This window comes from Falco rusticolus, chromosome 1 (genome assembly GCF_015220075.1).
Source record: "Falco rusticolus isolate bFalRus1 chromosome 1, bFalRus1.pri, whole genome shotgun sequence".
NCBI lineage: Eukaryota > Metazoa > Chordata > Aves > Falconiformes > Falconidae > Falco > Falco rusticolus.
In genome coordinates this window covers 46,209,461-46,235,713 of record NC_051187.1, presented here as the reverse complement: position 1 = coordinate 46,235,713, position 26,253 = coordinate 46,209,461, and the positions used below count along the sequence as shown (strand labels likewise).

Below are 26,253 nucleotides of genomic sequence, written 5' to 3'. Positions count from 1 at the left end.
TTGCACTTGCTCTGCAGGGCACTAGAATCATTAAAAAACACTTCAGAAGCATTGTTCATGGAAATATGTGGAGTCGTTGATTCTTTAAGACTCCCTTGTCATTGCATACAGAAACACAGGATGCTATGCAGCTTCGGCTGCACCTCATTTAATACATCACACAAGATCAAGAATATCCAGAAGTGCAGTGTGAGCAGCACTGACTGACAACCCAAATACATTCACAGGGTTTCTCAGGTGATGACCACCCTGTCGCAGTTACTTTGCATCTACATCTGAACCAGATCAGACAGTTGGAGAATTGCTTTATGGACAAGAAATAAATAAGAAACTTGTAAAGAAACACCATTCAAATTTGGCTAAAGCCACTTCAGAAAATACAAAGAAGTATCTACATTAGTGTACTGGGTCTGGCTGAGCTCTGCGGCAGCCCTCATAGCTCGCACAGTGTCGGGGCTGTCTCCAGCATTCCCTCCTCACCAGGAGGATGGAGGTGGGCAAGGTCTTGGGAGGGGACACGGCCAGGACAGCTGACCCAGAGTGACCAAAGGGGCATTCCGTACCCTATGACGCCTGCTCAGACATAAAGCTAAGATAAAGCTGGAGGAAGGCAGGCACTCCCTATTTACTTTGCCTTCTGGAGTAACCACTGCTCACAGCGCAGCCCCGCTCCCCAGGCACGGCCCAAACACTGCCTGCTGCTGGGAAGCACTGAGAAACATCTTGTGCTTTCCTTCATGTCCACATGCGTGGCTTTCACTATTGCTTAATTAAACTGCCTTTATCTTGACCCACAAGGGTTTTTTTCCATCTTACTTTCTCCCTTCCTGTCCTCCTGAGGAAGGGAGCAACAGAGCGGCTCGGTGGGCACCTGGCATCCTGCCAAGGTCAACACACCACAACCAGGTTTTGCTGAATATTCTTGTATTGGTACTACTGGGACACTGGGTACCCCTGAGCATGTTTTGGAAAGTGTCACTACTGCCTATGGTAAGGATATTTACAACAGTGCTGATAAAGGGTTCACCCTACAGATTAGCTTGTTATGAGGATCCTTTGAAGTTGCAGAGGCCATTCAGGTCTTCAAAGAATGTTTTCAGCCTAGAGGAAAGCACAGGTCAAGAAAGTCAACTCAGGATCTATATGGCTTCAAAGTCTTCTGTTGTAGGGGAAATCATCAATCGACAGCCCGTGTCTCACGGACTATTTATCAGGGATAAGCAAAACAATCCAAACTTTGCATATCCTGACTGACAGGCTAGTTCTTTCTCCTTCTGAAGAACAGAATCACAGCTTTTATGAATTTACATCTCTTGAGGAGACAGTAAACGAACTGGTAAATAATAAATCTCTCTCCCTCATATTTCTACTATCATCTCACCAGACTGAAACTGCCTGCCCAACCTTAACATATCCTCTCAATATGTTCTGTAACTGATTTTATGCATCATTCAATGAAACCTAAGGAAAATTTCAAAATTATTCTGATGGGTTAAAATTTGATTTGATGCATGTTACTGGAATTGCTGATCTGAATGTAGTCAGATATGGTATCTTAGGTTTATGTGCATATACAAACTTGGAGCTTTCATAGACTCAACATTCAAAGCTATACAACAATATCTTTCTAGCCAGTAAGGTTGTAGCAAAAGTTAATTTAAAAGTATATTTAGAAGAGAATCTCAGAATAAATGGAACACTAATTTCCTAACACCCTAATGCCATTTTAGACTTCAATCACATTTTAAAGGCCATACCTAAGATTAGCAAGATACAATTTAAAACAGTTGTACTCTAAAAATATTTCCAAAAGAAACCAAAACCACAGTAGACCAGAAAATATGATAAACCCTTTCACCTATGTTACATCATTCTTTAAGAAAATATGTCAAATTACCTATTCCAATCAAACCTGTTTTGATATTCAATGATATGACACCCACAGCTTACACATCTTACCTGTCCAACCATTTGTATGGACACACTAACTGACTGCGCATCCTTAGCATTGCAACCATTTCTGGTGTTCATCTTCGCCAAACGAAATGCACCACTCCCAAAGCATATCTCTAATTTTCCTTATAACATCACATTAACATCAGCTTCCCTATGCACATCGCCAAGTCTCTGAACAGCTTCAGTTTGATACTTCTATGCATCCTGTCAACTGCAATACATTTTACCAACTCCTTCATGACATGTTTCTGTGCACTGGAAATTATCTACAAATATCTATCTATCTATCTATATGTACCTCAAAATATATTTTAAGGTTTTTTTGTAGATACCAGAACTACTCACTACTGTAGTGAGTGAGCCTATGAAAGAAAGGTAACAATAGATACGTTTGCTTTCAACAGTCACTGTAAATACATTCTTACTTCATTAGACTTACAAAAGAAACAGGGAAAGGTACCTGCAGCCCTAAGCTAGGGATGCTGTGGATCATGCATCATAAGCATATATGTGATTGCACAGATATCACTGTCTTCAAATTATGATTATCTTTAATTACTAGGGCAGAAAACGTTCAAGTGAAAGTCTTTATTTTGCTTGTTTTCTTTTGCTTCTTCAGTTAAATATCAGTGTGGGTTTGTTGGTTTCCAGAACAGAATTATAAACAACATTCCATTTATTCATCTGAGTTTGGGGTTAATCGTAAATTTAATAGCTTGCTTTTCAGTTTTGGAATGATGTAGACAGAAACAAGTAGTATGAAGGGTTTGTTTTTGTTCAGCTGAAGACAACACTGAATGTTCCTCTGCTGCAGCAGAATCTGTAATGAGCAGCAACAACAGCTTCAAAGAGGAACAAGGAAGCAATGGGATGGGGCCAGATCAAGCTACAAACTTCCACAACAGGGCTGTAATTGCAGCTGTAAGCTGCTAAGCAATGCTTCTGAATAGCCCAACTAAAAGTCGGATTTATCAAGGCAGAAAAAACCTCTTAAAACCAGGATACTTTCCCCCAGAGAAATGCTTTGAAAAACACCTGTAATTTGATGCAATCTGTTCCACTCAAAAGACAAAAAGATTACTTTTCAATAATACCTTTCACAAAAATCTTTCCATGAAAAAAATTTATATTAAAATGATACTTCATAGGAAGAAACAAGGAGGCTGACGACCAACGAACTCAGTGTTTAGCTGCAGATCAATAATCACTCCAAAAAATATCCATTCAAATGTTACGTATACACAGCCTTACACAAGATTGTTATATTTTAAAAGCAGTATTTTAGGCAGCTTCTCTGATTTACTTCCATTTAAAAACTGCTAATAAATATTTGCTTTTTCTTCTAGTTGCTTTGACAGCTACACAGAGGCTTGGATACATTTAGAATAGGCTCCACTTTTTAACTTCCCTCTTTCCACCCTCTTTCTTTTCATTTTCTTATTCTCATCTCCTTTTATTTCTCCCCAGCCCTTCATTCATTTTATTTCTCTACCTCACTACTCACACCCAATGATCCTATTAGTTCTACTTATCCTTTCTTAAATATAATCAGATATACTATTTATGCAATAACTGTAGACATTGAAGTGAACATCAGCTGGTTTCTTTTAGAGCTGGAATTCATTTATCTGGATTTATCACTGGATGGGGTAGGGTGGGGGGAGGAGTGTTCATGGTTACACCTACCTTGTGGCTTGGAGGCACAACTCTGCATGCTCAGAGTTCATAGGAATGTACCCTTGCAATTCCTGCCTGAATTCTGGGCAAGACATACCCAATTCCCACATGCACATCTCCTCAAGTATGAGAAGAAAGGAGCTGTAATATTCCAGTAAGTACGCAAGTCTGGACAACAAGGAGATCATGACAGTGAGGATTTCATTTTACATCCAGTATCTTATCTCAGATATTTCATTCAGATTTAGAACTTATTCTGAATCAACAGTACACCCTTTACAAGATGCTCCCAGACTACAATTTGCTGTCAGAATAGCAGGAGTATATCCAATAATTTAATATTAAACAGATCTTTTCTATTGCTACTAACCTTTAAATTTGTTCCAAGATGAGAAAAAAGGCTGTTTTCAAAACACAGTTCACTGATACATTAGCCAGCATAAATCACTACTTAGAGCCTTCCATTTGTGTATCAAATACGTAACAATAAGTGTGATTATGTCTCTCCACGTGCATCTTGTAGAGGTCGTCTGCTGAAGTCCCGCTATGGACCCAGACACTGGGTCCCCGTGGCTTTTAGACTTCTATACACCAAAGAATCTAGAAACAACTCTTCAGATCACTCTTTTCTGATCTTCCTGTATAACTTTTTGCCAAGACCTGGAATGGTATTCAGCTATCTGCAGTGTCAAATCCCAACATCTATAGAACACTTCCATAGCTTAATACAAATTTTCACAGCATCCCATCCAAGACTGTGCAGTTTTACAGTTTATTTTCTCAGTCATGCATAGAATAAGCCAATGCATATTGCAGATGCAGATTTAAAATCAAGTATTCACAAATTTTTAGAAATGTAAGCCTAGTCTCACTTCTCCCCACTTCAAATAACTTTTTTCTTGAGAATCCCTAAGGATCTGGGCTTATGAAGCTTGGCCATCTCATCAGGCTCCAGATACAGGAAGATACAGCTTTTCTTATTAGCTCCTAAAATATAAAAGAATCCTACTGAGTGACAGTTGATAAAATGCCCAGTCTGGAAAAGTGCTTCTTGGTAATGCTTTTTGCTAAGTATGGTTAAAGATAAATGATATAAGGGAAGGGGGCAGGGTGGAATGGGGGACACACAGACATGACAGGGAAAATACCCCAAAAATTAACCTTTGCAGTCTAAACTCCAATTGTAGTCTGAATTTACAACAACAAGCAGAATCCTCCATAGCTCTACAGACACAGTCTGTGATCTGTCACAGGAACGCAGCTGTATCTTAAAGCCGCCCTAAACACTTACCAAAAAATCCACAAGGTCAGAGCAGAAGTATCCTTAACTGAATGGCCAGTGCCAAATGCCCCGGGAAGGAAACGCTGGGAAGCACACCACAGTAATCCCCCGAATTCTGCCTTGGCACTGAGCGATACAGTACTGCGTGAGCCAGAGGCAGTTTATGACTGTGACACTAAAATAACGAGTTAAAGCAGTAAATTACCTGGCAAGAATAGGAATATAGACCAGCATTAGCTGGCCTGTTAGCTGAACAACTCAACAATTCCACTGTCTTAAACTGAGGGATTCCGTAACTTGGAATGGAAGAGGTAGCTTCCCTATGAGGACGAAAGAAAACAAAGTCCTGTCTTCACATTTGTAAAACAATATGATGTTAAAGGAAAAAAGAAAAAATCCACCAAAATCCCAAACCAAAACTAACACTTTATAACTTTTTTTCTTAAAGAAAAAAGCTTGAAATCTCAAATGTCTAGGATTTTGTAACAATTATGAATGACCACTAAATTAAAAACAAACACTGCTCCTAAGTTATTCATATCTAAGGAATTTTTTTTGCATAACAGTTTAAAACTGTAAAACTGAAATCTTCAAAGACTAAAGAGATGCTGACAGAGAAAAATAATAGTAGTTTTTATGGTAACTGCTAATTTATTCCAATTATATAAGCACAAAGTCAAAGGATGAAGTTTTGGGACATGTCTGTCGACGCACACGCAAATAGAAAATCCATTTGTGAACAACTTCACTATAAAATATAAATAAAAGAAATGATTGTCTAGGGTGAGTATGACTAGCCTAACTAATAAACCCACCTTGAGTTGCAAATATAAAATTTAAAAAGTTCCATTAGAATTTGCTTTAAAGCAGAAATGGAAAGCTTTTCACAAGATTTTCCTTATCAACCATCATGAGTCTGCCCTCCCAACCTATAACGTATTACTTATTATAAATTGTAAGCTCTACCTTGACTCAGTCCAAGTATCAGCTTATTTGCTTTCCTTCAGCCAATCCCACTCACTTTCCTGGGCTGCTTACACCAGAACATCAGTTTTGTTTCATCTATTACCCAACTCCCATCCTAAATATATCTGTTTGCTCTCTGCTAAGAAATTCATCCTAGCTTGTACACGTCCTTGGAGTCCTCTTTCTTTCAGCTTCACAGGAGGTCACCTTTTGCATCAGTTTTCTTACCCCCTATCATTCTGGGAGAGAGGTCTTCCTTAGGTATCTTGTCACTTATCTGGCAGACGAGAGACCATATATTCTCCGTAAGCTATATGGGCAGTGAAATTAAAACTAAAATTGTGCCAAAACTGAGTCACTTTAAAATCAGTTTGTCTATCCCTAGTAAGTCTCACTTTTGATGTAATTCTAGGGCTGGTAAGGAAAACAAGTAATGGAGAGAAGACCTTGTATTAAAGCCAATTTTGCCTAACAGACGATATTCAATTTCTACCTTGGATATTTTCAACAGCTTTTGATTTGCAGAACCCTAAAAATTTCCAGCTGTTGCGAAAGCTGTTGATTAGCAAGCATAAACTACCGATAACAGATTTCTTTTCCTAACTTTCACCAATGTCTCAGTCATAACTTTGACCTTATATTCTACATGAATGGGATATAACTGAATTTCCTGTTGTAAATATAGCTCTAGATAAACAACAATAGAGTTAAAAGGTTGAATTCCTTTCAATAAGAAGAGTATCCCATAATAACTGGGTTAAGATTGCTGATTTAGCAAATCAGGTAATGCCACCAGATGTTGATAAAATTATGTTGAAAAAAGTCAAGCATAAACCAAACACCCCCACCCTTCAGGTTTAATGCAACACTAAAGGACACCTTCTCACACTGACATTTTAACGATCAGGTGTATTCATTGCCTTAACCACTGATAGTAGTTTCCTTTAAAGCATCTAAAATATCTAAAGATGCATACAATTAATTAACCGTGATGACCGACTACTTTCAAAGACTTCAATTTGAAGAATGCAAAAAAGACTCATAAGTATGAATAAACATATAGAAGGATTATACGCTACATCTTCTAAATCCTCACAGGAAATCTAATGAGGAATAAAGTCAATCATGATTCATGATAAGACCAATTGTAAATGTTTAGCACATCACCGCACAACGTTCACCCAGCACCAGAAATCAGGAATGATGCAAATGGAATGCCATTAAGTTGAAAATAATGTTTTCCATGGAAACAGTGGCATGCATAAGTATTCATGAGTGGTGTTATATGACAAAAATGATCTACATGGTAATTTTTTGAACTTTCAAATTATACACCCCTGTGACGATGGCAAATTCAAATACAGAGACTGGTAATGAGTGAATGTTGAGGTTTAACCCCAGACAGCAACTAAGTGCCATGCAACTGCTTGCTCACTCTCCCCCCTCACCAGTCCCCCCCTAGGATGGGGAGGAAGATCTGGAAAAAATAAAACCCATGCGTTGAGATAAGAACAATTGAATAATTGAAATAAAATGTAATAATAATTGTAATGAAAAGGTAATGTTTTTACATTTATTTTAATTACAATTACAAATTTTTTTACAAAAAAAAAAGTAATGTAAAATAAAAAGAGAGAGGAATAAAACCCAAGAAAAACAAGTGATGCACAGTACAATTGCTCACCACCCACTGACCGATGCCCAGCCAGTTCCCTAGCAGCAATCAGCAGCTCCTGAATAACTCTCCACAGTTTATATACGGAGTGTGATTCTATGGTATGGAACATCCCTTTGGCTGGTTGGGGTCAACTGTCCTGGCTGTGCTCCCCCGCCCCTGGCTTCTTGTGTACCTGCTCACTGGCAGGGCACAGGGAACTGAAAAGTCCTTGACTTAGGGTAAGCACTACTTAGCAACAACACATCAGTTACCAACATTACTGTCATGCTAAAACCAAAACACAGAACTGCACCTGCTACTAGGAAGAAAATTAACTGTCCCAGCTGGAACTCAGACTGTGAATGATAATTTTATATAATTTTTTAAAAAGTCCAATATCAACAAAATTGCAGGCTGCAAAGACAGACATAGGCAACGTTAACAGCAGAAGACTTCCTAGTAAAGTTGAAAAAGCTGTATTTACTGAACTGTGTAGGGGGAACGTTTAGCAGTTAGAGTATACGCATGAAATTTAAGTCTAAACTGGCTTCTGCTATGAAATGAGCCATACGGTTAATGGAACAGCAGTGAATGTCATTTGCTTTAGCCAGGCTTTTATGTAGTCACTCAGGGCACAGCCGGGCCCCAGCTGGGGAGGTGTGGAGAGCAGAGTGGACCCCAGGCAGCTCACTGCACCTTCAGGTCAAAGGGCCGTGGTCAGCATTTCACAGACTAAGGGTCAGCTCACTGCAAGCGGTCTCAGTACTGGGCTGATACCGTTTTAACATCTTCACCGGTGATTGGGATGACAGGACAAACACACTCTCAGAAATCTTGTAGCCAGCACAAAATTCACAGGATCGGGAATCAGGCTTCTACAAGACTGCCCTTCAGAGAGATCTTCATAAGCAGGAGGAAAGAGGCTGACAAACTATGAAATTCTACCAAGACAAATGAAAAGTCTTGCAGAGACAGAGTAAGCCCAAGAAACAATACAGAGGTTCAGCTTAGCGGAAGTCAGCTTTGCAGACAAGGATCCAGCTAGACCACAAGTTGAACATGACTAAAGGCGTCTGGCCAAATGCCTGTCAGAATTCCCCTCTGACATGCTCTGTGAATTGATGAGCCCAGCTATAAAGGAGTCTGTGACAGATCTGAATTACAAATGGCAGTGGTAACGGTTGTGACAGGCAAAGGTGATCCAGTTCACGTAGCCTAGCTGGATTTCTGAAAAGCTTTTAACTGTATCCCTCAAGTTCTTCATCGAGAGCTTTGAAGGGACAGCTAAGTGTTTTACAAACCCTGCCAGCATGCCTTCATGTTTCAGTGTGAGTCTAGGGAGCAGTAACATTAACAGCATATAGTTCACTCATGGAATGAAGCAAAGAAAGGTTAAACTGTCCAAAGTGTTCAAGAGGCCTTGGTTTCGAACATGATACTCTTCTTTACTTGGATACCATTTCATTTGTTCAAAGTGCAGTTTCAGTTAATTTCAACTTCATGTAAGAGCACTCAGAACCTCTGCAAATGCCTCCTTGTCTCAAACTTAATATCCTGAATGTGAGGAACATGCAGTCATGTCCAGTTAAACAATTCAGCCCGACTGGACGAACTGTTACTCTGATGCATTATGTTAGTGAGGAGCTTTGATGCAAAAGCAAAGGCAACTTTGCCACTTGAAACTACATTGGTTTACCGTCAGCTTTCTCTTTTTCTCATAGTAATTATCTTCCTTGTTCACTAAACAGCTTCAGCTTCAATAATAAAAGAGGCAGAGGCCTTAACAGACAAAAGTTAGTTTTACGCTATACTTCTAATTCATTCTCCATTCTCTTTATCAAATAAGACAAGAACACCAAGGCATATGTGCAAATACATAATTAAAATTTGCTTCATAATGCAGTAACAAAAACTCAAGATGATACATTATTTTTTTTAATATCCTAATTAAAAGTCTGTAATTATACATTATACTAAAAGGATGACGATAAAAATCCCACCATCTGTAACTACTGAAAGCCCAGCTTACATGGATTTAGGCCTTCAGAATGTATAAAACTCCAAATTGATCCAAGAAACCGTAGACACAAGAGCTGCCATAGCTTCTCATCTTTCTACCAGCATCATCCACTATTCCTGCAGTGGACCCCACAACTGTTTGGTGGCAGCCAAGAGAAAAGACCAAGGATCATGGCTTTCAATTTTAGGTTCTGAGGGAATGTTTGCAAATTATAGGCTCTTCTGGATCTTCTTGCTTAGCAAATTTCTTTCGCTCTCTATCCATCATTGTATTAAACTGCCTTCTTGTGTGTTTTGTGTCCAGCAAGTCCTGCCACCAGTGCTCTCACTTACCCACCTTCTAGTTACACTCAATTAAATCAACTGTCACTAATGGCAGTCTCAACTGAGTAACACACAATCTCAGAAAAACTTAGTAGTCAGATGGTCAAAGGGGTCCACTGTGGAGTATAAAACTATCCAAAACGTCTTGCTTCGCTAGGAGAAGCCTTTCTGCTGCAAATTGCTCTGCATTAGATCATGCAATTAACATGTTGCACTGTCCAGAACCTACTTTTATCTAAAACAGTTAGTTTAAAGCTAACTCAGCTATTTTTAATCAACCTGTAGCCTGCAGCATAAATATTAGGTGCTTCTACTGATATATTGTCCGAGATGCAATGAATTTTTGCAGCTCCTTATTTCTACAGGATCTGTTAAATCACTGGGAAGCAGAGGACAAAACACCTCAACTATTATCAAATGTCCTCTTTCCAGTGGCCTGCAAAAACTTGGTTCAAATACATAAATTCTATCATTGTAGAAGTTTGGTATATTAAGGTAAATGTGATCAGAGAATGCTTCCTTATTCAGTTTTTCAGATTTACAACCGAGCAGTTAAATTGAACCTCAGAACATCTGTAAATCTAGACCACCTTCTTGTAATGCAGTTGTGATGAACAAATTGAAAAATCATAGCACTATAGTATTCAAAAATAGCTCTAGAACCAAATTTTGCTACGAGCTATGCTTGTACTGTATATTGAGAACTACATATCTTGCAATAAACTAATAAACAGCATTTGGGTGAGTATGGCCAGTAGAGTAACATGCATCAAGAATAATCCATAATTAAAAAGGCATACTAGTCCATTACTCCTTATAACCTTTTTTGTTTTCCTCTAGAAAACGAATTTCACAGGAAATTAGGTATTAAATACAGCTTTCCTGACCAGATAACATGGAAGTGCTAATTTATTAAATTAATAGTGATAATTGGTTTTGACCTTATTTATTGTAGAATATGTTGAATTTTTCTAAACAAAGGAATTTATGCAAAAAATCGATTTCTGCATGTTCATTGTGTTTGCACATGACTAGTTCAAGCAAAAACATTTTATTTAAATGCTAAGAGTTAGCATAAATATTTTCAAGTAATTTTACTAGTATAAATCCAGATTTAATGCTCCTTCTATTTATTGCAAATACAGATGCTGAACATCAATACTGAACACTTGCAGTTACCTCAAATGAAACACTTAAAATGCAGTGGTTCAATCTATGAAGTATTTTTGGAACTAATCAATAACGAAATGGGAATTTTAAGAGGACAGCTGACAGCCCTGGTAACTCACAGTTTTATGTACAAAGATTTCAGTTTAAAAATATAATAATTTGCCAATTTTATTTACTGTGTAGCTTCATTTCAAATTTCAAAGCTTCTTTCCCAGAATGGTAATAAAATTCCTAAACATCTAAGATCACTGGACTTATCCTGAGTTCTGTAATAACCCAACTTTGAAAAAACTATCTTCTCCTCCAGTTCTGTCAGGAAAATGACAGGACAATATTCTAAAAGAGTAGTGCAGGATTAAATTACCTGAACTGCAAAGGCAGTTAGAAAGCCTGAAGCATAGCAGTGCTACTATATTTCCACTCAAAAAGAGGAGGGCCATGCAACTGTTACTTGACAGTTCCCTGCAATCTGAAGACTAGAGTTATGAAGCAGCTTCTCATAGAAATCTTTAACATAGAAATAAGCACAGATGGGAGCAGTTTTAGGATGAAAGAGGTTCTGAAAAAGCTATCAACTGGCTTATGTGACTGTTTAAATTTAGAGGGAAAAAGAAGGACACAAGACACAAGAAAGGAAGACAAGGTAGGCTCTGTTACCTGACTGTACAAAGGCTTCTAACTTCTGTTACTTCCCAAGTAGAGTTTTACTCATTTTAAGAGTAGATGTCAGTGCAAAGGACCGGACTTCGTGTTGAGCACAGTAGCACATTCCAAGAACAAGCAGGCCTCTGAGTATTCTTCCCTTGACTTTGTGTACCTGGTATACCTCCCCAAGGTCAAAGCAGACAATGGGTTATGTATCTAAGATCAGCATGGAGGTTAAAAACCAAATTAAAGACCAACTAGATTAAGCTACAGTTCTTACCACTTTGGTTTTGTATACTACTGTTCTACACAGTACCTTCTGATGTACCCCTTCACAAACAATGTTCATCAGATCTTGTCATGGCCTGGGAACTGATGATCTTCCATTCTCCACTGAAAGTAGTCTGCTAACAGGTCTCTTAGGAAGAAAAGTCACTAGTGGAGTTCCACCTGGACCTCCACTGGAACTCATGTGGTTCAACATCATTCAGGAGAAGGGGTAACAAAGTGAAGTATCAAAATTGGCTGAGAGAGAATTTTTGGACAACTAATCAAGTAGCTTAGGCAGCAAAGATAAAAGCTAATTGGCTTAAAGACCTTACAATCCTGGCATGCCAAATTCACCATCTTTAATTCAGTATTCAAAGAACTGCAGGAAGAGAAAAAAAAAGTGCCCAAACTTGTTCACACAGTGATGGGCTCTGAACTAGTTATTATTGCTTAGATATGAGACCTTCAGAGTATAATTTGCAGTTTAATGAAAACATCCACTCAGTCCTGAAATATGACAATAAAAGGAATTATAAGGCAAAGACTGGTATCCAAACATAAAAACAACATTATGTCACTGTATAAAAACATGTTGCATGACCAACTTGACCGTTTGCTTTTTGTCCCTTCCTCTGTAAAAACCTTGCAGTACAATTTGAAAAAGAACAAAGAAACACAAGAATGCAAGAATGTGGGAGGCTTGAGAACAAAGATATGTCAGGAGCCTAAAAAAAAAAAAACAAATAGAAAAAAGGAACAATTCAGTTGTTCATGGTTCCTTATCATACATGAAATAAACTAAAAAGGTATGCACAATGAAGAAAAAAAGATACGTATTCTATCCAGATGTCATTAAATTGTGAAAGTCTCTGAAACAGAATGTTGTAGACACTATTTTCACATGGGTACAAAAAGCAATCAAATTTATGAGTAAGGCATCTTATCAAGACCTATTAAAGACAAGCAGTCTCTGAGACAGAAGAGAAAGTATATTAGAAATCTTATGTGTTTTTCTTCTGTTATCTTCCCCAAGTATTCTTAGAGCAAAGATACTGGACTAGATGTATCTTTGTTCTAACCCAGAGAAGTTGTTAATACGTACATGTTGTTACTCAAAGCAGACATTAACTCAGCACTTCATAAACACAAACAAAACATTAATCTTGTTTAGCATCAACTATTTCTCAAATAGAGTTCAGCAAGTTTTAAAATACTATAACTATTCCCTCCAACAAATACATTGCTACCATATGTATATGTTGGGAAGAATTATAATCGTAATGCAAGACATTTTTTTTTTTTTTTTAAAGGATGCTTTCTCCAATCATTTATTCATGGCAGAATGGCAACCAGAAGAACTGTTTGGATCCCTAACATCTTAGGCAATCATTTTCGCCAATTCTTATACTAAACTATATAAAGGCGGCTGACGTGGTTTTCCCTTCCTCTAGGTTTTCACTGTTTTGCATGTTTTTAAGACATGCTTTGACACACTATTACGCTATGTATACCTCTGCTTCAAAGGCTTTGTATGACACCTTTTTTACTATGGCAAAAATTGCATTTCCATATAAATCACTTGCAAACCTACTGAAGATAAGACTTGTTACTCTGAGAGCATGACCTGTATAGAACACTGGCTTGAGAATCTATCGACAATTCAATTCTGTATACAACACAATCACGGGGATATTTTATTAGTCTGTGTCTTTATTTCCTTTGGTGGAAAAGTTCAGTTTTTTAAAAGGAGTTTGGGGGGAAGAGTGGGGATTTGTGTGGGTGTTTTTTAAAATTCAAAGGCATCTAAAATACATTTGGATAACTGCACACATGATTTTAGGCCATATATAAAATATGCAATAGTCACCCAACTAAACAAGGGTGCAGTGATCAGAGGGAGTGGAGCAAGCATGATATACAATTTGATTAAATACATGCAACCCCATGTATATAAACATTCCTACTGAATTGAGCTCACATGTATCTCTCTAATAAATACATAAATAATCATTATACATAATTATGAGATGTTAATCTCTGAGATGTTAAAAAGCCAGGAGTGATGACAGAGATCAAGACTTACTGAAATAATGTTAAAAGAGGGGGGGGCGAAAGACCTTTTCACACATCAAAAACTTAAAATAACAACATGTAAAATATGTTTTCCTTCGTCCATGACTTCAGAAAATGAAGTTATCAAGTAGACAGAAGTAACAATTTGTCACGCCAGAATCATTTTATCTAAGCATCTTGTGAATGCACTAAAATGAATGTCATGAGCTAATATGTGTACTAGCAACTGCTACAAACTAGACTAATAAGATTATAGATGTGTTAACAATATTTTCCTTTCAAAAATCTTCAGATATTTTATTAAAGCAAATGGTTTTCAAATGCTTTTTAGATTACAACATCAATCACCCCCACCCCCCCCCCAAAAAAAAAAAGTTAAGCCTTAAAGATCTCTTATAAGGATTTTTTTTTTTAATCATGTATTCCCACTGGTTATTTGATAAATCTACTCATTTCTGTAAAACAAAAACAAATTTAGAGATAATCGGTGTGCTTCACTAAGGCCTGGTAGTATAGTCTTTTTTTTCTTAATGTTTCTGAAGTTAGAAATCAACTTTTTATTATGCTATGCTTTGTAAAGAAAAAAAACTAGGTTGAAAAAATAAATAATGCATTTGTCATGTTTAACTAATATTGCAACTGCCCTACCCTCTCCAAACTTTCTAGCTTTTGATCTTTGGAATGAGCTGAGCATTGAAAACTTACTAGAGCCATGATTTTGATTTAGAAGCACGCCTCTCCCTCCCTGCAGTTCAGAGTAGTGCAGGAGATGCAAGTAAGTAGGAGAGATATACATTTCTGCTTTCCAAAGGGATGCAGCATGAAGCCTCTTGCAAATCACTGCCTTTTACATTTTTCTCCCTTACCATATTTTATGAACAAGCTACAGCTGCTTGCCACATACAGGGTAAAAAAACCTTGGAAATCCCATGACTGCCCTGAGTTTTTCCCTCGTATTCCGTAGCACACTTCAGCATATGGGTCAGGAGCACTTACATGAGCACAACGTTTGCATTTAATTAATCCTTGTTGACCTGGGAATGAAGGGGAAAAGACAAAACCAAGTCCTGAAAACAGTAAGTAAGAGGAAACTAAAATGAAATTATATTAAGTTAAAAGATATAACTGAGACAGAATATATGATAAATTGAAGACAGACAGGAAAACGGTCCATCTCTGAACACACTGAAATTGTATTACCTATGAAGGTTACTGCACTTACTACAGTTTTATTGTCCCTGTAATAAATGCAGACATAACAGGAGTATAATAACTGGTAAGTTGGATGTTCTCCTCTGGCCTATTAAGTGTCTACTTGTGCTATTTTTCCCTTGGAAAGTTTGCAATGGAAAAGACAAATATGCTTGCAGGAGTCACCAAGCAAGGAACACTCAATTCCTTCCGATACTTCCACTCTATACTGTGGTCAGGGTCTGAGGCAACTTTAGAGCCCTCTAGTGTGGAACTGGCCAGAAGGTTCTCTCAAAAATGACATAAAGAGGGCATTTTCAAATAGGAATTTAAAGTTTTAATTGGGTGCCTTAAAAAGCACCCATCAGATTAAATACATACCTATACACTTTTATATAAGGGTGCATATATCTTATTTGTACACATTTCTATGTGTACAGCATACATTTAAAATTAAACTACTTCTCTTTTATAAAATAATAAAAAAAACAACCAGGTAGGAAACCTCAAATTGTTATTGAAGCATTTAATTTAGGATGCCAACATAAATCACTTCATTTATTTTTACTTAAAATGTAGTATGTTGAAAATTTTTATATTGAAAAATCATTTATTCACAATTTCACTGAAACTTTCTATAAAATATTTAGATCAAATATTTTATTTACTGCTTATTTCAGTTGCCCAAAAATAGTGTCTTATTGCCAATAGCATATATGGGTGTGCTAGGATAGTAGTAAACTGCAAAAAACATACAACATAGCAAACCACACTATTAAGTGGGAAAAAACCCACATATGACAAAACAAAAAACAAACTCAAAAACCATGGAGAAATACTATAGTAAAACTCGAAACTGTGCTATTATGTTTTGGAAATGAAGTTAATAATGAAATTTTCTGAAATAAGAACATTTTGCCAGAACCTAATTCACCATGAACAATGGAGTGAACTATAAGGGTTTCTTCTCCAATATATTTCTTTGCAATTGAGGCAGTTTTGAGCTAATTTTTCCTTATTGTATGTCATGGATACCTGAGGGCATTCAACCAAAAAAAATTTCCAATATACTTTTCTATAACATAAAGCTCTACAGAAAATCTCACAAGTTTTGTAAAAATTGGAATTATTTTTTCTATTAACCCCATTTACAGCTTTTCCAAAGTACTTTCACATAATCTAGATGCAAAAGTGTCTTCAGATTCTCTTTTAATAGTGTAGATGTCAGATATGCTTAAGAAATCCAGGTTTCTCAGGAATTACTAAAAGCCTTTTACAATACTCTGTCTATAATAATTTTTCTATTTTTGTTTACCCAGATGCAAGAACAAAACCAAAACAGGCAAGCAGAGTAGATGAGTTATGAAAAAAACCCCAAACCACCCCAAACCAAAAACTCAACAACCTTCTTTCAGGAAAGCTTGTTCCTTTGGACTCCATTGGATGCCTGAGAGGTATAAAGATGAAACAATATGTTCTAAATTTCTCAATAAAATTACTTAGTAACACGTTTCTAAAGTGAACATTAGTGCTGGATATTTAAGAATCACCAGTAAACTCAACCTTGTATGGAGCACAAAGTAATACAAAGCAGCTCAAAACATTCTCCAATGGGCAGGAAGAAAAAAAAAGATACTTGGAAAAAAAAGATATCTTATTCAGTCTTCATCTGATATACTTACATTATCTTAGTGATCAAAACATTCCCCTTTTGATGACTTGGGGCAATGATTTAGAACCATCTTTTATTTTTTTTTCCCCCTGTTTCTTAAGTTCAATTGACAAATAACCAATGAGTCATGTTATAGCAAAGGTCCTTCAGATTTCAAGTTAGCAGTTCTTCTGATAAAGGTTTTTTTTTTCATTTTCCAAATATTTCATTATTTAAATTTAATACTGAACTAATAACCATTTATTTTAACAGGCAGTAATGATCTCCTTTTCTTAAGTGGATTTTAAATTGGTGCATTCAGCCTTATGGAAAATAAAACAACTATCTAGGCACATAAGGAAATACCTGAGATGTAGTTTTGAGTATTTCACCTATGTCTTAAATTCAGACTAAAACACTGGTTTTTGCAAGAGGAAAAGGATTTCTCTGATGTTTCCTAAAGAAGAAAAATACTCAATATGATTTCAGTTCTTTTTAAAGGAAAGCTAACTTGTATTGAGATTTCATATAATGCTAAAATTAAAATTAGTTAAAAAATTATTCTTAATTGAATATTTATTGTTATTTAGTGCTATGTATGTATATTGCTAACAGTAGCCAGTTACTCTGAAAGTTGAAATCAGTGACCAGTTTTAAATATGAAATCCAGATAAAGAGGTAGTGCCATGGGTGCAAAGGAAACAAGTAATGCAATGGTTATAGAGGCTTTCTTGCTAAATAATCTTTTATGAGCCTATTAATATTCATTACAGCTCCAGAAGAGTAATTCTGCCTGCAAGTAGAGCTACTTAATGCTCTTGCTTGTGGATTAGCTAGTGATTGTCTCCTTTAATGGACAGTTAATATTCCTTATGTTCTGATAGTATTTCCTCCTTTTTCCCACCTTCGTAATGAGTGCTTCCTTTAAGACTGTTAATAAAGAAAACTGTGACTATAAATTATTATTTTAAATTTGCCTTGAAATGTTCATTACAATATCTAGATAAAGGTGTTTATGAATGTTAGCGCATCAGTCCTAGCTTAATCCTACAGGTACACTGTTTTGCAAAGATGAAAATATTCTCAGAACCAGAAACGTAACAAAATAGTTGTAACAATACTGTAACTCACCGCAGGTAACCGATTCCTGAGAAACAACTAATAGATCAATTAACGGAGGGACTTTGCTAACCATAACCAGATATACATAATTGCTCAGTGTTTATTTTTCCCTCAACATCCTGTTCCATTCTCCGTAACATTGAAAGGCACACAAGACTTCATTCTCAGGCATTTTGAGCCAATAACAAATATTATGCAAGTCAATCTCTACCAATTCTCTTGTCTGAAACAATGGCACTGTAATTAAGGTGTTTGGTTCCAGTCTTCACCCTCTGCAATCCTATATTTCACAGAGCTATCTCTGCCAACTTACATCACTGACCCGAGCAAAAAAATCCCAGGTAAACGCGCTGATGGGATTAGAGGTCAGCAGAACTCAAGGTTCATTAACAGCGTCTCTTAATTTCCTCATTATTTCCTGATAGCCAAGGACCTTGTGAAATATTTTTTCATCTACTCATGCAAACCTGATGTGGCCTTGCATTTGTTACTTAACTTGCCCAAAACATGAAGAAAAAACCTTTGGCACCTGGACTTAGCAAAAGGCCAAATTGTAAATTTAAGAACTTCAACACATTTATTTAGCATCACAATGGAATCATGTTTTATCAGTACCCCATTTCTAGCTATCTGGCCTTAGGAAACAACATCTTACTCACACTTACATGTGACCGGGTTCATTTTGACACCTTTTATCCAGTTCTTAAATTACCTAAGCCAGTGCAAACCTTCTACGGCCCAGGAGAGACAGCCCCAGGACTACATAAAATGATGAACATTATACTTCATCAGAGCTTCATGCCAAGCAGGTACAATACCTGATCTTACAGTACCCTGACATAATCTTTCATTTGGTGTTTATCCAAAGAAGGCAGGCAAAAATCAAGCAGAATTTTAAAAGAATAAAAAACTTCAGCTGCATGATACTATTTAAGTATTATCAAATGTTTTGAATGCATGCTATAGAGAAGGTATGTTAAAATCAGTTCTCTCCTACACTGATCTGGATCCGAACTGGCAAAATATACCAACAGCTTAGTATTTCTCAGAGGACTTCTACATTGTCAAGCAGCAACGCTTAAAGATTACTTTTTTTTAGAAAGGGCCCTTTTTACTCAGAGACCTTTTGTAATTGAAAAAATGAAATATTTCTTAAAAAAAAAACACAACACCCCCCCAAACCACAAAAACCCAAAACCAAAAACCAAAGAAAAACCAAACCACCACCAATTAAAAAACAAACAAACAAAAAAACCCCCCAAAAAACAACAAACCAAAACCACACAGAGTCTTACTGAGGAAGTACCAAATAAACAAATTTATCATCACTTGGAAACTCCTTGGCATCAAAATGAACTGACTTAATAGCATAAGATAAATTTCTGGTACACTACTTGAATCTATGAAACAACATTTAATACCTTACATAACTACTTGTTTTAAATGGTCAGTTTAAAATTCTACCCATTCAACAGAAGAGGTTGTATTCTTTTCCAGCTGAGAATCTCTAGATTTAAAATACATGTAGCACAGGTAGGAATTTGAAAGACAGATTAGGTTGAGCAGAAAAATATGACCACTAAATCCAATAGCTCCTATTCAGTATGATGTTAACTGGTATTTTCAGAGGTTAGTGCTGAAATATAACACCCTCTGGAACAATCTAATACACAATGGTTGTTGCTGAAAAGGAATTAAGGAGACAGAATACCTCTTCCTCCCTCAGAAAATCTTTTCTCTACTATTTGTTAACCTGTTTTACTGATGTAGACTCATCATCGTTATAAAGCTCTGACTCAGATTCCACATTAAATACAGTATTTGGGACTTCATACTGAAGTTATTGGAAGTCTAATGACAATAAGAAGGTTCTGGGTTAGGCTTTGTGAACTTGATAACTTATAGAAGCCAATGGGAAGTCTCATTTATTTTAAGAATAATTTAGTACACACTTGTATTTAGATTTTTTTGTTATTGTTGTTAAATTCTGGCCTATTTTGTTTCAGAAATAAAGAGACATATTTCAAAAAAGGATTTTTGAACATGTGCTTGTAATAACTGCATTTGTCAAATTAAAAAAGAAGCAAAGCTATCATAATGAAAGCAGTGATGTTTTAGAATCTTTTTTGAGGACTGAAAGAACGTAATAACTAATCATATGTGATCACAATGAGCCCTGTATTTATGGAGACTTCCTGGTGGTTGCCTTTCCACATGATTCAAGACAATGAAGCACTGAGTTTGACAATCTTATTAGGCACTGGCCTCACATTTCAAAAGCTAAGCCCAAAGACAAGTTCTGTACTTTTAGCCCAGATCAACTTCTATAACAGCTACTGTTACTGTAGGTTTACATATGACTTCAATCACATACCTCAGCAATAAGGATGCTTGAGATCTGAATCTATATGACCTGAACGGTATTTCAAAATGGAAGGTACTTTTAAATATCTAAAGCAATAGCATGTATTAATGTAAAAAATGTATAATAGTAGTAACAATGCAGGTGATCCTGAAACAGCTGCATGACAGACTAGGTATTGTTGATAGGCTTGAGTGGTACCTGAAAGCACAAGTAGTACCAGTGAAACTATAAAGCAACACTAAGAAGAAGGGACTATAAAATTAGGTCATATTTTATTTTGGCTAGCTAAGTCTTTCTGACAATGCCTTGTACATCTAGTGGTAATTTTTACACTCAAGTCCTCAGTGTGAGCGCCTTCCATGGACCTGTTTTTGAGCATAAGGTAACATCAAAAACAGTTCTACGCTAATGATAGAAAACACTTCTGAAAGATATTGCTATTTTTTTCCCCATTTTATGTATGATGTCAATTCATACATAGAACATTTAGTTCTATTATTTACAATAAACTTGTCATTTACATTCATTGTATTCAATCAGTTCTATCTATAAATGTCTAAATTAGCATCATTCTTTCTACTGCAATCCCAAATGGAAGTGCCTACATATACATCTGCACCTGCTGAGTGATCAAACAGAATTTATTACTACTTATTTCTTTGTGGTATGCCTTGAAATTTTGCAACACACCATGAAGGCCACCTAAAGTACCTACTTTGAAATGTCATTTTAGATGATACTTTAAAGGACACAAACACATAAGATTATTTATTTTAGAAAAAAGCACAAGGCAAAGAAAAAGAGATAGCATTTACAGCAAACACAAAATTATCTTGATACCATAGAAGACATTACACAAAGGAAGAAAATAATTGAAAAATAAAGGAAGTACATTGGTTGAGTTTCAGTTTATAGAAGATAAAGCTTTCAAGAGTCTATATTCCCCCTTTCTAGCTTTTGTTTGTCTCCATCATCTTAGACTTTCAGCCACTCTTTCAGAAAAAGTTAAATAAATTTTTCCCCATCTAAAAGAAATATTTGCTGATAGAAAATCCTTTAGCCTGGGGCTGGTTGAGGAAGGAAAACAAAATAGGAAAACAAAACCCTGCAGTGCAGCTGGATCACTTTAGAGGTTTTTACATGATGCAGCTGAAGCAGCTAAGGACCAAAACAACTGATTCCTTCAGTTCCAAGCTCCCAAAACCTAGCCAGATCTAAACTTTCTGGTTTATTTTCTTAGATTGATGGGAATAATTTTTCAGGCTCCTCTCTGAATACACTATTGATCTAGTTAAACAGTTATGGCATCTAGTAGACATATCTAGTAGGCAGAAGCTATAGCACCAAAAAAAAACCCCTCATGGTATGAGGGAAAACAGCCAACATCCAGAAAACTGCGTCAGTCTTGCCAGTATGTAAAACACTCCCAAAGGCAATAAGCATCTTCATCTGCTTGTAACATTTCATGAACCTGGGGCTGGCACAAACCTCCAAGGCAGAGAGCACCCTCTCAAGTATTTTCTTTCTTTGTTACTGCCTCAGCATCTGACCTTCTGAAAGGCGAAAAGGACTTTTATTTCACTGCATAGTTATTCACATTTGCTTGTCCTGTTTATTTTGAACTAATTTTGTCAGATAAAATGAGACTGTCAAAAGTAATTCACAAAATACAAGCAAGCATGTACATGCATATATGTATTTATGTGCATGTTAATACCTTTTAAACAGACAATGATTAATCTTTGCCCTTAAGATGGTATATTTTCTGCCATGAGAGAAAAAATAGATTTGCCGTTATTTGTGGGGAGCTCTTCATAAAACAGTATAATCTACAGTCATGTTTGATTCTGAATTTACAATCTTTAGATGACAGTCAAATTTCTAATTAAGTATGCCAATGAAAAAAAAAATCTTACCTGCAAATGCTAATAAAAGAGTACTGATAATTAATCCTGATATGCATTCATATTTAAATAAAATGTAATTGCCTAATCCTTTAAAAAGAAACCACTATAAGGGAGTAGGTTGTTCAACAGCATAGTGAAGATAGCTTTTAATCCCATCCAACTGTGTTCAAAATCTTATTCAAGTGTTTTTAAACACCATTTGAAACCACAGCTAGAAATGGGCACGCTAGTTGTATGCTTGATTATCACTATCCTCATTTTAGGCTCAGGCTGATGACACAAGTATCCCTAACGTCTTCTCTCAGCCCTTTTCCAGCCTTCTCATTTTTTTCAAAGGTTCTTCTTTCTGTGCAGCATGATCCTGTGCCAAGTAAAGGGTGTTGATGAACAATTACATGTAGAAAATGAAGGCTGTTTAAACTTTACCAAATTCAAATATGTCTTAAAAGTACATTTGGTTTTCTACAGTAAATTTTGTATTTTAGCAGCTTTAGGTACAAACTGTTCTCAAAAGCACACTTGGGGAATTGCCACGTATAAAAGCATGGTGCTGGGGCCCCTATCACCCCCCGCTCCCCCGCCACCTATTCCTTGCGTTTCAGTGCTCGCCTGACTGACTTCACAAACAAGGCATGAAAACTGCTTCCTTTCTGTGCCTTTTCTTCCACTTTGTCTCCATACTTGAAAAAAACAACTTCTTAAAGTTACAGAATTAAAGCAAACAAACAAACAAAAGAAAACCCCATTGAATTCTGTGCAGCAGCTCTGAATAGGATCAATTTCTCTGGCACTACAAACCCACATTTCCTCCAGCGCCATTCCAGGAATAAACGTAACTCTTGCTCCAGCAGTTCAGCAGGCAAACTGTAATAAGGCGAGTTCAACAGTTCTCAAATCCACCACCTCACTGCTACTAGGGATAAAGACAAATCCACTGGGAGCAGCAGGTATTAATCTCAGATTAAGTTCTAAATGTAGATGAAAAAGGTGGAGATAAAAGAATGAAAAAACAAGTGACAAACACACTGTCAACAGACAGAGGACCAGGTAAGAGGTCAAAAATTCTACAAGCATGTTTCATTTAAAATAACAGTTGTCGTTTAAACTTCTTTAAATAACAAATAAGACCATAATTTTTTAGAAGATGATCACCTGCAAATACTATTACTCACTTACAACCTTTCACTCATTACATAATTATGAAAAATATTTTTAAAACACCCCTTCCTATTTTGGTTTCAATAAGTTCTACATGTTTGAAAGTGTCCAAGCTGGTAAAAAATAATATTTTCCAGTATAGTAGTACAAAATGATAATTTTAATTTTATAATATATAATTAAAATGTAACAATTACAGCTTTGGCATGCAAAACTGAAATTATGAAATACTTCAAGAAAATTCTGGGGGGAAAAAAGCATTTTTATTCCTGTTTGGAATAAATATTTTCAACATTCCTATTTCAATTTATTGAAGAAAATTAGAAGGCTTCATTCTGTTGTAGGTTGATGCTTAAATGAGGAGATACTTGAATGGAATGCTGTGTGGAAAATGTGACATCAGTGCTTCTTGCGCATAATTTCTTTACACTGACCTGGTTCCCTGTGTGTATTAACTCCCTGTGTCTGGGTACGCACAGGCTTGCCACTGCCAGGCACAGGGCACAGGCTTTGCCTTGAGCAAGCAGCACCGGGCTCTGGCCGGGGGCTGTCTCAGTCCTTTCGCCTGGGGTTGGCTTGGCTTGGTGGACACCTCAGTTTCAGGTCAGCCTGTTTAGCCCTAAGAGCAGCACTTAAACGACCAAGTGGCTATCATTTGATTTGTTTTATTTTTACTTAGCATACTTTTATAGAATTACGTAATAATGCTGTTGACGTAGGTCAGAAAGACTGAATTCAAAGATTTTTGAGACCAAATCCAATGGAACTAGAGTTAAGCCTCAAATTTATTTCAAGGGTACTTGTTTTGCCCTAATTACAGAGAACAATGGTACCTCACATTCCTTTGAAATGTTGGGCACACAATGTACAATGAACTATTAACTTTTATAGGTTTATTTCTTAAGCAGTGTAATGAATATGTAGATGGTTTGTTAAAAAACCCTGTGCAGAAGAATGAATCTTGCTCTAGAAATCATTTTCCAAGATACCCTTATAGTTTTAAATAGGATCTTCACTATTGTATTGCAACAAAGAAACCTAAATAATTCCTAACTTAATGGAAACATTAGATTACATAATCATCCCTATTAAGGCAATGTTTAATATACCATATGGAAATTATCTGCATTGTTCAAAATTCCATTAAAAATATACAACAAAAAGCTATCCTACTGTCTGGCGTTTTACAGCTATGCCAAAAAGTTAATTAATACATGGTTTCAGTGTTTTCAGACAGCGTGCAAACACTTTAAATATGTCTTTAACCTTGTGGATTGATATATATCCTACATATATATATATTTATATATTCCACGTGCATATAATCAAGATCTACACGTATAACGTCTATTCATATGATCATACATAATGTATGGGTATGTTTCTATAGATGCTATGCAATACTGGATGTTTTGGTAAGTCAGACTTTATCACAACTTTTGATAAAGAAATTCAGGTATTTCCTAGTGTTTTGCTGATAGAGATGAATTAATTTCTCTCACTGCCACAAAGCCCTAACATCTCCCATTCTGTCCTTCTCCCCCTTTAGTTTTTGCTGTCCCACCCTTTCACTTCTTTTGCATGAGTTATGGTCTGACCCTTCACTTATTTGATTCAGGTCACTCAAGTGGCAGAAAATAAGCAGGACTGGAGGTGGAATGGGGATGTGGGTGAATATTTTTCTGCTGGTTTAGTAACTCACTCAGAGGAGAGACTGTGAGCGTCAGGACATTGCAAGAAAGGTAGTCAGATAACATCAGGAAGCAGCAACAAGGGTTTTTTAGCTGCAGTAAGCCATTTGTTCAGCTAAGCAGTATCAAAAAATCACACTTTCTGAAAGGCTTTCAGGGAAATAAAATAATTCAATGGACAAACCTAGGAAATGTTCCGGCCATTTTTCTTGATGGTTAATTTAATGTTTATTCTTATTGCTTTCCATGCAGCCATTCTTTTTTTCTTAATATTCATCCATTACTTTTCAGTCTTAAACTCTGTACATATTTTTGCATCTTTTCTCATTTGACATCATTTAAAGTGGCTGAGAGCTGTTACCCAAACGTAAAGTACATGAAGACTAAAGCAACAGGCTGTAATAACTCAAAATGAAGAGGTATTAATGGACTAGTCAATGTATAATCAAACTATAATTATAGGAAGAGCCGAGCACAAACTTGATCTGCTATGCTGCCAGGTTGCTGAATGTGGAGCAACAGCTACTGCAAACAAGTCAGATTTCAAGATACAGTCAGATTTGAGACAGGTAAGTGGGAAAAAAATCAGTTCTGACCTGAATATAACAAAATATATGGATGTATCTCACATGACCTGTAACATACCATATAAAAGTTCTCAACACCTTTCTCCTTTCTGCTACTCACTACCACACTGACCCATACCACTGTGGTTTGGTCAAGATGTTCATCTGTACTGTACACACTTGGCCCCGGGCATTCTGGGCATTCAGAGTACAAATACCTGGCAAAACTGCACCACAAATCTTTGTTTCTCTCTGAGTCCTGTGAAGACACAAGGCGCCTAATATAAATAGTACATTTGTTGCTGGGTTTGTCAGAAATGATCTTATCAGCACTCAAAAACACAGGCTATGGGAAGTGTTCTAGCTTTTTCAGTTCTGTTGATTATTCTTGACCACACTACTTTCCACTTGTGTGCAACACAGACTTATCAGTGTACGTCAGCATTAAGAAAGATTATCTATGAATTCTTCATTACCAAAATCCCTCAGAAATATGGACAGTAATGGATCTCGTTGATTCATGCTGAGAAGCTCTCTACTATATCATAACTGTGAAATTGTAC

General features: G+C 36.4%; 1 protein-coding gene across 4 annotated transcripts in view; it reads right to left on the bottom strand.

Moving 5' to 3' along the window:
• Positions 1 to 26,253, bottom strand: part of FSTL5 (follistatin like 5) — a 322,446-nt gene that overhangs the window by 114,767 nt on the left and 181,426 nt on the right. The gene's annotated exons all lie outside the window — the stretch shown is intronic.